The sequence below is a fragment of the Notamacropus eugenii genome, chromosome 5, assembly GCF_028372415.1.
Source record: "Notamacropus eugenii isolate mMacEug1 chromosome 5, mMacEug1.pri_v2, whole genome shotgun sequence".
NCBI classification, from domain to species: domain Eukaryota; kingdom Metazoa; phylum Chordata; class Mammalia; order Diprotodontia; family Macropodidae; genus Notamacropus; species Notamacropus eugenii.
The window spans coordinates 362171349-362185320 of NC_092876.1; positions in this window are offsets into that span (position 1 = coordinate 362171349).

Genomic DNA, 13972 nt, shown 5'->3' on the forward strand with positions numbered 1-13972 from the left:
TCTTATCAGAAATGCTTCTAGTTTATCCCTGTTACAGGTAATGCTTGCTTTTAGTTTTAGATAAATAGTATTTATCATTTTAAGAAAGGCTATACATGTTTCTATGCTTTCTAATATTTTTGATGTTAAGTGATATTAATATTTTAATACTCTTTAAAAAGCCTTTTCTGCAACTTTTGACATAATCATATGATTTTTATTACTTTGTTATTAATATGATTAATTATTCTTTTTGTTTTTCTAATATTGAACCATCTCTGAATTCCTGGCATAAATCCAGCCTGGTCATAGTGTATGACATTTGTGATATTGTTATACTTTCCTTGCTAGCATTTCACTTAAAACTTTTGCATGAATATTCATTAGGGAAATTTATCTCTAGTTTCCTTCCTCTGGTTTTGCTTTCCCTTGTTTAGATATGAAAATCATATATGCGTCATAGAAGGAATTTGGTAGGACTCTTCCTTTAACTTTTCAAATAGTTCATATAGCAATGGAATTAATTGCTCATTAAATGTCTTGCAGAATTTGCTTGTTAATCCAATTTATCCTGGAGTTTTTTCTTAGGAAGTTCATTCATGACTTGTTCAATTTCTATTTTTCTAGGCTAGAGCTTTTTAAGTATACTGTGTTATTTAAGTATTCTATTTCTTCTCCTGTTAATCTGGGCATATTGTATTTTTGTAAACATTCATTTCCTTTAGATGGTTGATTTTATTGGCATATAGTTGGGCAAAATAGCTAATTTTTTAATGTCATCTTCATTGCCTGTTCATTGTCCTTTTCATTTTTGTTCCTCATAATTTAGTTTTCTTCTTTCTTTTTTAAAAAGTTAAATTAGCCAATGGTTTATCTGTTTTATCATTTTGAAAAATAAAACCAGCTCCTAATTTTATTTAATTAGTTCAATATTTGTTCATTTTTTACTTTCAATTTTATAAATTTCTCTTTGAGTTTTGGGTTTTCTATATTGGTTGTTAATTGTGGATTTTTAATTTGTGTTTTTTTTAGTTCCAAGTCCAATTCATTGATCTGCTCTTTTTCTCTTTTATTGATTTTAGTATTTAAAGTTATATATTTTCCCCTAAGTACTGCCTTGACTGCATTTCACAAATTTTGGTATGTTGTCTCATTGTTGTCATTATGTTTAGTGAAATTATTCATTGTTTCTATGATCTCTTTTTTGACCATTCACTCTTTGGGATTAGACTATTTAGTTTACAATTAATCTTTTATATATGCTTCCAGAGCCTTTCATTGAATGTAATTTTTAATGCATTATTGTACCAAAATAGTCCATTTAACATTTCTGCTTTTCTGCTTTTGTTTTAAAAATTTTATGCCTTAATACATGGTAAATTTTTGCCATGCAGAACTGAGACAACTTGTGGTTTCCATTCAATATTGAACAGAAATCTGTCATGTCTAACTTTTCTAAAATTCTTTTCATCTCCTTAACTTCTCTCTTGTTTATTTTATCATAATCTTAATCTAGATGTGAGAGGGGTAAATTGAAGTCCCCCACTAGTACTATTTTACTATCTGTTTCCTCCTGAAACTTCTTTAACTTCTCATCCAAGAATTAGGTTGCTATATTAATGTGTATATGTTCAGTATTGAAATCAAACCATTGTCTATGGTACCTTTTAGTAAAATGTAGTTTCCCTGATTATTTCTTTAAATTAGGTCTGTTTTTGCTTTGCCTGAGATCCTATTTGCTACCTCTGGGACAGCTAGGTGGTATAGTAGATAGAGCACCAGTGCAGGAGTTAGGAGGACCTGAGTTCAAATCTCACCTCAGACATTTGACACTCACTAGCTGTGTGACCTTGGGCAAGTCACTTAACTCCAATTGCCTCATCCTGGGTCATCTCCAGTCATTCTGATGAATATCTGGTCACTGGATTCAGATGGCTCTGGAGGAGAAGTGAGGCTGGTGACCTGCACAGCCCTCCCTCACTCAAAACCAAGTTAAGTGCAAGTCATGTTATCATTTCTCTAATGTCATGGTCTTCTTTGGCAACAAAGGACGAACACACACATTTGCTATCTCTATGTTTTTGTACTTTAGCTGAAATATAATAGATTTTGCTCCAACCCTTTATTTGAATTCTGGGTGTTTTTCTTCTCTCTTTCCCTGTCTCCCAGTGCATCTCTCTACCATTCTTCTTTTGAGATCTTCCCAATTGACTCATGACGATGCCTTCTGTCTAAATAGACTTCTTTTAACTGCCTTAATGATGATAAAATTCTTACTTACTTTTTTACTTGTTACATGTTATCATCTTCCTATATAGGAATGCAAGCAATTCAATGACTCTTTCGAAGTAATGTGCTGTGATTCACAATGACTGAGCATCATTGGAAAATATTGGAAAGAAGGAAAAAGCATTTAATGAACATCTTTTATAAATTAGGAATATGATAAATGTTATCTCAGTTAATCCTTACAGTAACCCTGGGAACAGCTTCTGGGATAAGAATTCACTATTTGACAAAAACTGCAAAACAGTATGGCAGAAACTGGGCATAGGCTAACATCTGACACCATATACCAAAAAAAAGTCCAAATGGGTACACAATTTAGATATAAAGGCTGATACTATAAGCAAATTAGGGGAGCGAGGAATAGTTTATCTGTCAGATTTATGGAGAATGGAGGAATTTATGACCAAACAAGAGATAGAGAACATTATGAAAATGAAAAATGGATAGTTGTGGTTACAATAAATTGAAAAGTTTTTATGCAAAGAAAGCCAATACAGCCAAGATTAGGAGAGAAGCAGAAAATGGGGAAAGAATTTTTATAACCAGTATCTCTGCTAAAGGCCTCATTTCTAAAATATATAGAGAATTGAGTCAAATTTATAAGAATGCAAATCATTCCCCAGTTGATAAATGGTCAAAGAATATGAACTTGTAGTTTTCAGAAAAAGAAATTAAAACAATCGATAGTCATGTGAAAAAATGCTCTAAATTGATTAGAGAAATGCAAATCAAAACAACTCTAGGTACCACATCCTACTTATCAGATTGGCTAATATGACAAAACAAGAAAATGATAAATGTTGAAGATGTGGAAAAATTGGAACACTAACTCATATTGATGGAGCAATTTGGAACTATGGCCAAAGGGCTATAAAAATGTTCATACCCTCTAACTCAGCAATATTGCTTTTAGGGCTGTATCCCAAAGAGATCATAAAAATGGGAAAAGGACCCATGTGTACAAAAGTATTTCTAGCAGCTCTTTTTGTGTTGGCCAAGAACTGGAAATTAAGGGGATGCCAATCAATTGGGGAATGGCTGAACAAGTTGTGGCATATGAATGCAATGGAATATTGTTGTGCTGTAAGAAGTGATGAATAGGTAGACTTCAGTAAAACCTGGAAAGACTTATATAAATTGATGCTGAGTGAAGTGAGCAGAACCAGAACACTGTACATAGTAACAGCCACAGTGTGCCATTACTGCCTTTGATAGATTTAACCCTTCTCAGTAATGCAAGGACCAAAAACAATTCCAAAATACTCAAGTATGATGGAAAATGCTATCCACATTCATGGAAAGAACTATGGAGTCTGAATACAGAGCAAAGAGTACTATTTTCTTTGTTTTGTTTTGTTTCTTATGGTTCCTTCCATTCATTCTAATTCTTCTATACAACATGACTAATATGAAAATATGTTTAATAGGAATGTATACGTTGAGCCTATATCAGATTGGATGCCATCTTGGGTATTCCAATTCAAGTTTAAAACTTATGGAAGTGAATGTTGAAATCTAAAATTAAATAAATTAACTTATAAAAAATAATCCTGGGAGGTAGGCATTGTTATTATCCCCATTTTACAGCTGAAGAAATTGAAGCAGACAATGTTTGTGACTTATGCAGAACCACACAGCTAGTAAATGTCTGTGAGACCAGATTTGAATTCAGATCCTCTGAACTCCAGACCCATCACCCTATCTACTGTGCCATTTTACTGTCTTATATTGATGTAAAAGATAAAGAGATTGCTTTTTAAAACAGTAAACAATCTAGAATCAATGAAAGTACTACAATTTTTCCCAAAAGGCTGTCATGCAATTTCATTTTATCATAGGCCAACTTAGTTCCCCACATAACTCTGAGTTCCTTTATTGCTTCTCAAGTTTGGAGTACTGTTTGGTTCATCTGTTCCAACCTCTGTCTCATTTTCCAACGAATCTCTTTTCTAGATCAAATCAAATAGCATTCTTAGCTCAAAGCAAAATGTATTTAATTTAACAGATTACCAAGGTAAACAACAGGAAATTCCCCTTAGGTTTAAAGAAAAGTTTGATCTTCCATAGATTTCCATGCTGCTAGTGGGGTAGGGAACACTCCCCAATCAATTAATGCTCTTAGTATTGTATCCAGGCTCCCAGCGTTATGGTGCCCCATGACTGCCCCACTTCACCTCAACTGCTACCTGCCATTTCTTTTTCGACAGAAATTCTACTGCCATCTATTGCTTTTTCTCTTCTGAGTTCCTGCCATCTACAGTAGATATCTTCAACTGCTGGGGACTTTTCCTCTTCAACAACACTTATTGCTCTTTTATGCAAAACAAGCCGAAACTTGCTTCAGGCTGTAACCTGAGTTCCAAAGCCCATTTGAATGGGACTCTGTTTATTGGTGGAGATGAATACCCTGTGCTAGCCTGAGACACAGGGCAGAGTTGATTGGGGGTGGTGGTGCAGTATCTTCAGTTCTCTGGAGTTCTCTTCTGTTTCTTAGGGTCCTATCTTGCTCCCCCCCCCCCCCATTAACGAAACAGTGATTAAAAAGTTATACTAAACCTGAAATACTAGATCCTCTAGACTAGTCATATTTAAGGTAACAAATAAATATAACTGTAGCCTGGTACCCTCTGTCTCAGTAAAGAGAGTAGAGCCATGTGGGCAGCTAAGTTGTTTCAACTTCCTGCTTCCCTTCCTGAGGTGAGTGAAAGTCTCCCTTGTAGAAGCACTGGGGAAGAAGAGGCTAGAGATGTCCCTTCTGTCTCCCTTTGAGCCATATAGTGACACCCCCAAGCTACATGCTGGGGGAGAGCCCTCACAAGAAGGCTAATCTCCCCACTTCCTACTCTTTTGTTTGTCAAAACTTTAGCCAAGTCTAGAAAGCACAGCAAGGGAACTCTTTAGATCAAAGCCTTTCTTTTTCATGAGCTACAAGCTCTCAGAGAAAATTTACCCAGGCTCACTCGATATTTGGTTTACAGTGATTACATTCTTCCAATGGCAGCCATAATATGATATTGTGTACAGCAAGCAGGTGTTAGGGTAATGAAACCCTGAGTTCAAGTCCTGTCTCAGCCACATAACACTTATGCAGCAGTGCTACCCCAGACAATTTCCCAACATTCTAAAGAACAATTGTTTATATTACTTGATAGATAATAATGGCTAACGTTTATATGTCTATATCTCTCTCTCTGTCTCTCTCTCTCTGTCTCTCTCTCTCTGTCTCTCTCTCTCTCTCTCTCTCTCTCTCTCTCTCTCTCTCTCTCTCTATATATATATATATATATATATATATATATATATGAAAATTACTTTAATCCTCAGAATAGTCCTACAAAGTAGATGCTGTTATTATCCCCATTTTACAAAAAAAGAAACAGGCTAAGAGTGATTAAGTGATTTGTCTATTAATAAAGAACTAGTAAACCTTTGAGGCAGAATATGAACTTAGAGTTTCCTGAAATCATGTCTAGCATATATCCGCTGTACCAGCCAGTTGCTTCACAGGGAATTCTCTGCACCAATGAAATCTCAAACCTCTCCAGACTTTCAAATTCCATCATGTTCTTGACAGTTAGTGCCAGGATTAGGCTTATCAAACTCTGTAGCTTCTCCTAGCAACGTTGAAGGGACCAAGTAGAACTGGCAACCTCTTTCCTACATTTATTTCTGTGGCTACACAGAGATCACGTTAGCACTGAACAGAGTTAGGAAGCCCTGAGTTTGAATCCAGACTCACACACTTAGTTGTTACATGACCCTGGGCAAGTCCCCTAACCTCTTTTAGCCCCAGTTTCTTCATCTGTAAAAAGGAGATGATTATAGCTCTTCCCTCACAAGGCTGTTGTGAGGATCCAAACAGATAACATATGTAAACACATTGCAAATCTTCCCCTCCCTCAACATTTTTTAAAAAAAATAAATTTTATTGTTATCTTTTGCTTTTACACCGCCATTTTCCCCATTATCCCTCTCCTTCCCCTTCCTCCTCTCAGAGAGCCATTACATATAACAAAGAATTTTTTTTAAAGATAAAGAAGAATATGTGAAAAAATCAGCAAAATTTATCAAGGTCTTGGGAGTCTGAATATATACATGTATGTATATATACACACATTCATATACATACATACAAACACACACACACACACACACACACACACATATATATGGATACAGATACAGATATACATATAAATATTGCAATGCTACATTCTGGTGGACCTCTCACCTCTGGAAAGGAGTGAGCAGTGTCTCTCCTACAGTGTTTGGGGCCATGCTTGTTCTGTGCAACATTCACTTTTGATTTCCCTGTAGTTATTGTTTTTTACACTGTGTTCTTTTTGTTATACTCATTGTGTAGGTTGTTTTCTTGCTTTGCTTATTTGACTGTGTTTCAGTTCATGTAGGTCTTTCTGTACTTTTCCATGGTAATCATATTTACCATTTCTTAAAGCACAGTAATATTTCATTACATTGTACTCCAATGTGTTTAGCCATTCCTTAATTGATGGGCATCTACTTTGTTTCTAATTCTTTGCTCCCACAAACAATGCTGCTATAAACATTTCAGCATATATGAGTACCCAAATCTTAAAAGGACACATAAATACTGACCATTATTGTTATTAAATCAGAAAAGCAAAAAAAAAAAACTTTTAAGTGCTGGATTTGCTGCATACTAGTTGTATATTTTAAGCAAGTTATTTCTTGAAACCTATTTGAGTCTCAGGTTTTTCATACATAAAATGTGAGAGTGATCCTTATAGAATATATTTTGACTGAAAATTTTATGACTCATAGAATAATAAGCTGGATATGTTAAAAATACTATTCTAACATATCAAACAATTTGCAATTTCACTGACATGTGTATTCTTTACTGTGCTTCTGTATGTTAGATAGCTTCATGTGTTGCCACCAAAATTTTTATCACATGCTGATCAGTTTTTCAGCAATGAATCTTGATTTGATTAGGTTAGTCATTAGATGACAGTCCATCACCATTAACTTAACAAGCAGATATAATAATGGGATGCTTAAGTAGCACTGTAGCATGTAGGAGTCATGAGAGAATATGCCCATTATATTTTATTGAAATCAAGTCACTAGAGTTATTTATCTTTCAGAAGAGAGTGTTGGGGACAATCATTAATATTCAAATAGTTTCATTTAGAATCAATTAAAGACTAGATTCCTTCAGTTAAAGATATAGACTAGCATTTTCTTATTGAAAACTTTTACCAAGCCATAACAATTCAACAAATACTGTGAATAATGCTGACTGTGATTTGTATATTTCAAATTATTGAATCAGGAACACATTACTCCCACTAGAAGTTAAAGTAGCTATATCGTTTAGTGGCCAGTCCATCAAATTCATGGATAAGTGTATATAAAGAAATTAACTCAAACTATTCACTGGAAGGTCAAATACTGCAGCTGAAGTTTAAATACTTTGGCCACATCCTGGAAGACAGGAGTCATTGGAAAACTCTGATGTTGGGACAGATTGTAGGCAGAAAGAAAAGGGAACAGCAGAGGGTGAGATGGATAGATAGTGTCATAGAAGCACTCAACACGAGTTTGGACAGACTTTGGGAGATAATGGAGGATAAAAGGTCCTGGTATGATATGGATCATGGGGGTCACAAAGCATTGGACATGACCATGCAACTGGACAACATATAAAACTGGGGTAGGTGCTCCAAATGGATCATGAGTTAACTCCAAAATGAAATGGAAGGAGGAGAGTGGACTAGATTGCATTTGGAAAATTTTCAGTGTTTCAAACTCTTTCAAGATGTTACCTATGCAAAAAACCCATCCTTTTAATATAGATAGTTTTTTTCTGGTCATTCTGTGTGTTTGTGAATCTTGGAATACTATAGTCTTCTCAAGGAATCAAAGTAGCATGTATCCTGAGAGACAATGGGGAAAAACCTAGAGAGTGTAAATAGGCTGCAGCATGTTTTCAATGATGATCAGTGTTTAAGAAGTCATATAAAGTATAACAAAATGGAAATACATGATTAGAAAGTGGGGTAGACCAGTAATTTGGTAAGAGAAAGAAATAAGGTAGATGGTCCATCTATTTAAATAGCACCCCTGAAGTATTAAAAAAGATAACATGCTTGAGACAACTAATGCTAATTACATGTGATAGGAAGACATAGTGTGTTTTACATTGATGGAACAAATGCCCCTATTGATAAAATCACAGGTTCATAGAAATACTGGAAAATATATATATATGTATATATATATATATATTATAGAATTTCAAAGTTAAAAGAGACTTCAGAAGTCATCTGGCCCAACTCATACCTGAACAAGAATTTCTTCTACAACATACTTGATAGACATGCCAAACAAACCTTTATCAAGTCATTGATTTAAAAAAAAAAAAGGTAAACAGCACAGGGTCAAGCACAGGTTCCCTGGGGCATTCCACAAGAGACCTACTTCCAATTTGACAGGAAACCAGTCATGACTACTTTTTTGGATACAAACGTTCAACCAGTTCCAAATTCACTTAGCTGTCAAGTATACTTCTCTCCAATATTGCACACAAGAATAAGCATGAGGGATTTTGTCAAATGACTTCCTAAAATTTAGGTAAATGAGATCTATAGCATTCCTCCAAACTATTAATCTAATAACTTTGTCAAAAAGGAAATGCACTAACTCTGAATGGACCTGTTTTGATGAGGAATGGCTACCTTTTGTGATTATTGTTTTCTTGTCTAAATGCTCATTAATTATCCCTTTAATAATATAATGTAGAAGATTTCCAGAAATCACAGTTAAGATTACTGGCCTATACTTAACGGACTCAATCATCTTCCCTTTTTTGAAAACAGGTATATTTGTTCATCTCTGTTACTCTGGTAGCTTTCCCATTCTCCTCAAGCTTTTCTCACTTTTTTTAAACTAAGATCTTTTTTTGGGGGGGGGGAAGGATGTGACTATCTTGATGTGACTCACAGGAAGGCAAGATTAGATATCCATTCCTTTCCCTCCTCCCCTACTTCTAAGAGGGAGACCAATTTCTCAAGAAGGGGAAGCAGGAAGTTGAAGCCAAAGGCTGTTCCCCTCAGGACAGTTGGATACTGGGCTAGAATTATATATGGTCCCTTAAATATTCTTAGGCTTGGGGATACAATTTTTAGGTTTAAATTAAACTCCTGCTTGCTATTTCTTGTTTTAATATTTTATTTTTTCCCCAATTAGGTGTTAACACAACTTTTCAAAATTTTAAAAAAGTTTTATATTCCAAATTCTATCCCTTCCCTCCCTGCTCCCTGAGATAGTAAGCAATCAGATATAGGTTGTACATGCATAGTTATGTAAAACATTTCCATATTAGTCATCTTGTACACAAAGACTCAAATGAAAAACAAAGAAAACAAAAAGAAAAAAAGGAAAGAAGGAAGGAAGAAAGAAAAGTAGTATGCTTCTGTCTGTATTCAGACAATATTAGTTCTTTCTCTAGAGGCAGATAGCACGTTTCATCCTAAAAGGAATATCCCAAGCTCTTAACCCCTTTTCTACCATATGTCAGTTCCAAAGAAACCTGTTTATCCAAGTCATTAGCAAAACAGAAATCAGAGAAAGTATACATTTGAAATATATACCATGCAATATAGATTGAAGGAAGTCTCCATTGGAGGTAAGGTATTTCAGTTCATCCAAGAGAGTTCCAAATCTCAACCAAGGGGAAATTTCCTGAACTCTCTAATATAATGAGTTGTGGATATGGACAAGTTATGACACTTTCTCTCATGTTGGCTTCATCTTAGAGTCTTTCTTTCCATTTGGTCCTCGCATTGCAGATCTCTTTTCTCAAAACTAGAAGTTAGAATTACTGAAGAAACTAAAGATCCTGAATTTCTCTTTTCTCCTACTGCAGCCAACTCTGTATCTCACACAGGGGCATTAATTTCTACCAGTGAAAAGACAGAATCATACCACTGGACTTCGGGGCTTGGTTTATGGTTGCAACAAAAATCCACCTTTACTCCCTCCTACCCCACCCTCACCCCCAACTGAGAAAGAAAGACAACACCTCTCTTAGAAACATATATTGTCAAACAAAATAAATTTCCCTATTGGCCATGTTAACAAAGACAAGGCTCATTTTGCATTCTGAGCCCTTCATCTCTTTATCAGGAGGTGAGTAGCGTGTTTCATCATTAGTATCGTGGTTAGTTATTATGCTGAGTGTTTCTAAGTCTTTCAAATTTGTTTGACTTTGCAATAGTACTATCACTGTATAAGTTGTTCTTCTGGTTCTAGTCACTTCACATTGTATCAATTCAATCTTCTCAAATTTCTCTAAAACCATCCCCTTCATCATTTCTTACAGTACAATAGTATTGTGCTAGCCCTAGAATACTGTTCCTCGGAACCCTCCTCAGTCTTCCGTGTATCTGTGAGCCACAGATTGTGATCAACAATGCTATCAGTTGGCAACAGCTTGCATCCTGCTTGATATCATAATGCTCTGGTATGGGTCTGGGACCTTGTCTTACTGTGATGTGTGTCTTAGGCCTGTTTTAGTCCTTAAACATTTACAATGCTTGGTTCAGTGTGCTATGTCCCCAGTGACCACAGACCCTTCTGTCTCCTAGTGTTGACCTGGGCTAGAAACATGACTTACTATGATGTTTTAAAAAATTCCTGATAAAGCCCTCCTTAGATTTTTCTAGATTTTTTTCTTGCCTTTTCTCAATTTGCTTGGAGGTGTTTTGTGAGGATCTTGCTATACTTCTTCTGCTACTCCTCCATTTTGACTCTGACTTCCCTTCATTCTTTGAAAAATCATTGACAGTGGTTTCTGATCACATCTGCAAGTCTTATTTTGTTTTCTTGTTTTTAGTAACCTGGGCTATAATTTATGACTGAACTGATCAAGAGCAAGAGCTTTATTAAAAAAAAAATAATTCTCAACATTCTTTAGATACAAATTTCCTATTCTCTCCCCAACCTTTTTTGTCTCTTCTGGTATAAAGATCAGTCTTGATAGAAAAAGATAAACTCAAACAAGAGTTGAATTAAATTGACTCATTTGTATAATAGAAAGATTACCTAGCATCATTATATAGCTCCTTTTAGCAGTGAAATAATAAATTCAGATTAAAAATAAAAACCAGGGGAGGGAAAAGCATACTTAAAGTGGATGCTTATGGTAGAAGGATAGTAGAGCTAGGTGATGCAATGGATAGAATATGGGGCCTGAGAAGACAAGAAGACCTGGATTCAAATCAGGGTGACACGTTGACTGGCTGGCATGGGTAGCTTTCAAATATCTGTGACTGGACAAACAGCAAAGGTGTTAACTGAAACACAAAACAATGAAAAAGGAGCAGAGTGGGGAGGAAAGATAATGTTTTGTTTGGATATGCTGAGTTTGAGATGTTAATGAAACAGGGACTGGGAGAAGGGTCAGGGAGGAGGCAAGAGAATGCTCTGCTACAGAGAACCTCGAACAGTTTTCTGACTGCACTGAGGCAGTCTTCATTAATTGGCACATCAAAGCTGAGTTTGCTCTGGAAACCACCAGGAGATGCCTGACAAACTGCACCATCACCCTAATCACCTGTTGGAGCCAAGGGAGATAGAAAGCTGTATTGACCCCTTCCATGGCATGGGGCAGAGTAAGAAGCCTCCAAAGGCATGAGGAAACACCATGATCAAGTTCCCTATTTCCCCCAACATTCCTTTTACTATAACTATAACCACTCCTCCTGATGGCCCAAGCTCCATAACCAGTCCTGTTTCCCAGGTAGTCTCTTCTGCTCTTTTCTCCAGCTCCCTGGGCCCTGATGGCTACCTCCTGTTCCTTCTCACCCAGCCTCTTGCAATGGCTTTTACTTCACTGAGTGCTGAGTTTGCTCACAGCCCTAGACCAAAGCAACTTCTTTCCCTACCCTGACTTAGATTCCAGTCACTCCTCTATTGGTGAATATTTTCACTGGATGATGACAATCCCCTGGAGAAGAAGAAGGAGGAAGAGGAGGAATAAAAGAAAGAAAAACTATCAGTTGAGCATTAAAAATACACATAAAAGAACAGAAGGAAATTCAGAAGGGAACATAAAAAAATCAAGGAAGTTGTGTTAAATTTAATAAAGGGTTAAGGGATTCATACTGTATCTGTGAGTTCACTGCTATAGGGAATTTTTGGATGAGGAACCATAACCTATAAGTTAACCATAAACTTTCCATAAACTTTCTCTGAAACCTCTAGTCTTAGAGGTTTCTCTAGAGCACAGAGAGGTTCTGTGACTTGGCAAAGTTCACACAGCCAGCATGTGTCAGAGGCAGAACTTAACTGACTCCATGATCATTTCTCTATCTATCATTCTTTAGTAGATACTTTAAAAAAATAATACATAACAGAAGCTAGTCTCGTGCAGTTCTGGGTTTTTTTATTGTTTATTGAATTATTCCTGGTTGCTAATATTTCTTAAGTTCATAATAAAAAACAAATTAAAATAAAGATGGACAAGGACAGAGAATTGGAGAATGCCCATATTAAGGGAGTCACCAGAGCTATGGATTGTTTATAACAATATAAACTCTGGACTCTAATTCAACTCTGAAAGAATAAATGAATGTCTTATATGACCTTGAAATTTTCCTACGATCAGTTAATTGGTATCTTTTTTCTGAGGATTATAACAGATTTCACAAAATGTTTCAACTTTTTTTTTCCCTACATACTAGTTCTCAATTACATAGGGAAATATTTAATTTAAACTGCAAATGATAGACATCAGATAACAATCAAATGGACTGTTAAAATGCTCAAGGCTTAATCATCATTTAACACAATGTGTTTACACTGAGAACTTTGTGTATAACAGAATAATTAACATTTACTACAATTGGGATTCTAGTTTTGAAATGGAGGTATCTACGAATTAATGAGCCTGGGCTTGTGACTCATCAATCATAGAATTATCCTAATAACAGCTGACTTTATTTAACATTTTATGGTTTACAAAAGTGCTTTACATACATTATCTCTTGAATCTCAGAATAATTCTATCAGGTAGGTAAGGTATGGATTATCATATCATTTTTCAGGTAAGAAAAGTGAGATACAGGAAGGTTAAGAGACTTGCCCAACCTCATGTAATCACGTACCCCAAGTTAGGAATCAAATTCAGGTATTATGATGCCAAGTTCATTGTTGACTCCCATCTGTCTTTATCTTTGCTTATCTTTGTTTATCTTACATCAATCTGTCTCATATACCCTTCCCCCTTTATTTCAGCCATACTGACTTTCTCGTTATTTTCATTAAATGACATTCTATCTCCCACCTCCATATTTTTGCATGATCAATTCCCCTCATGTCTTAAATTCACTATCTACCTCTAGGAGTCCCTGTCTCCTTTTAAGACTCAGGTCAAGTGTCCCCTTATACATGAAACTTTTCTTGGCTTCCTCCTCACTTTTAGTTCTTTTGTTTTGGAGGCAATAAAGGTCAAGTGGCTTGTAAGTGTTTGAGGCTGGATTTGAATCCCTGGTGAGTCCTCTTGACTCTAGGTCTAGTGCACTATTCACTGTACCACCTAGCTGCTTCTACCCTTAGTTGTATCAGGAAAAGAAGTAAACATTTATACAGCACCTACTACGTGTCAGGCTCTGTGCTGTATTCATTCTGTATCTTTGTATTTATTTTGCATTTTCAG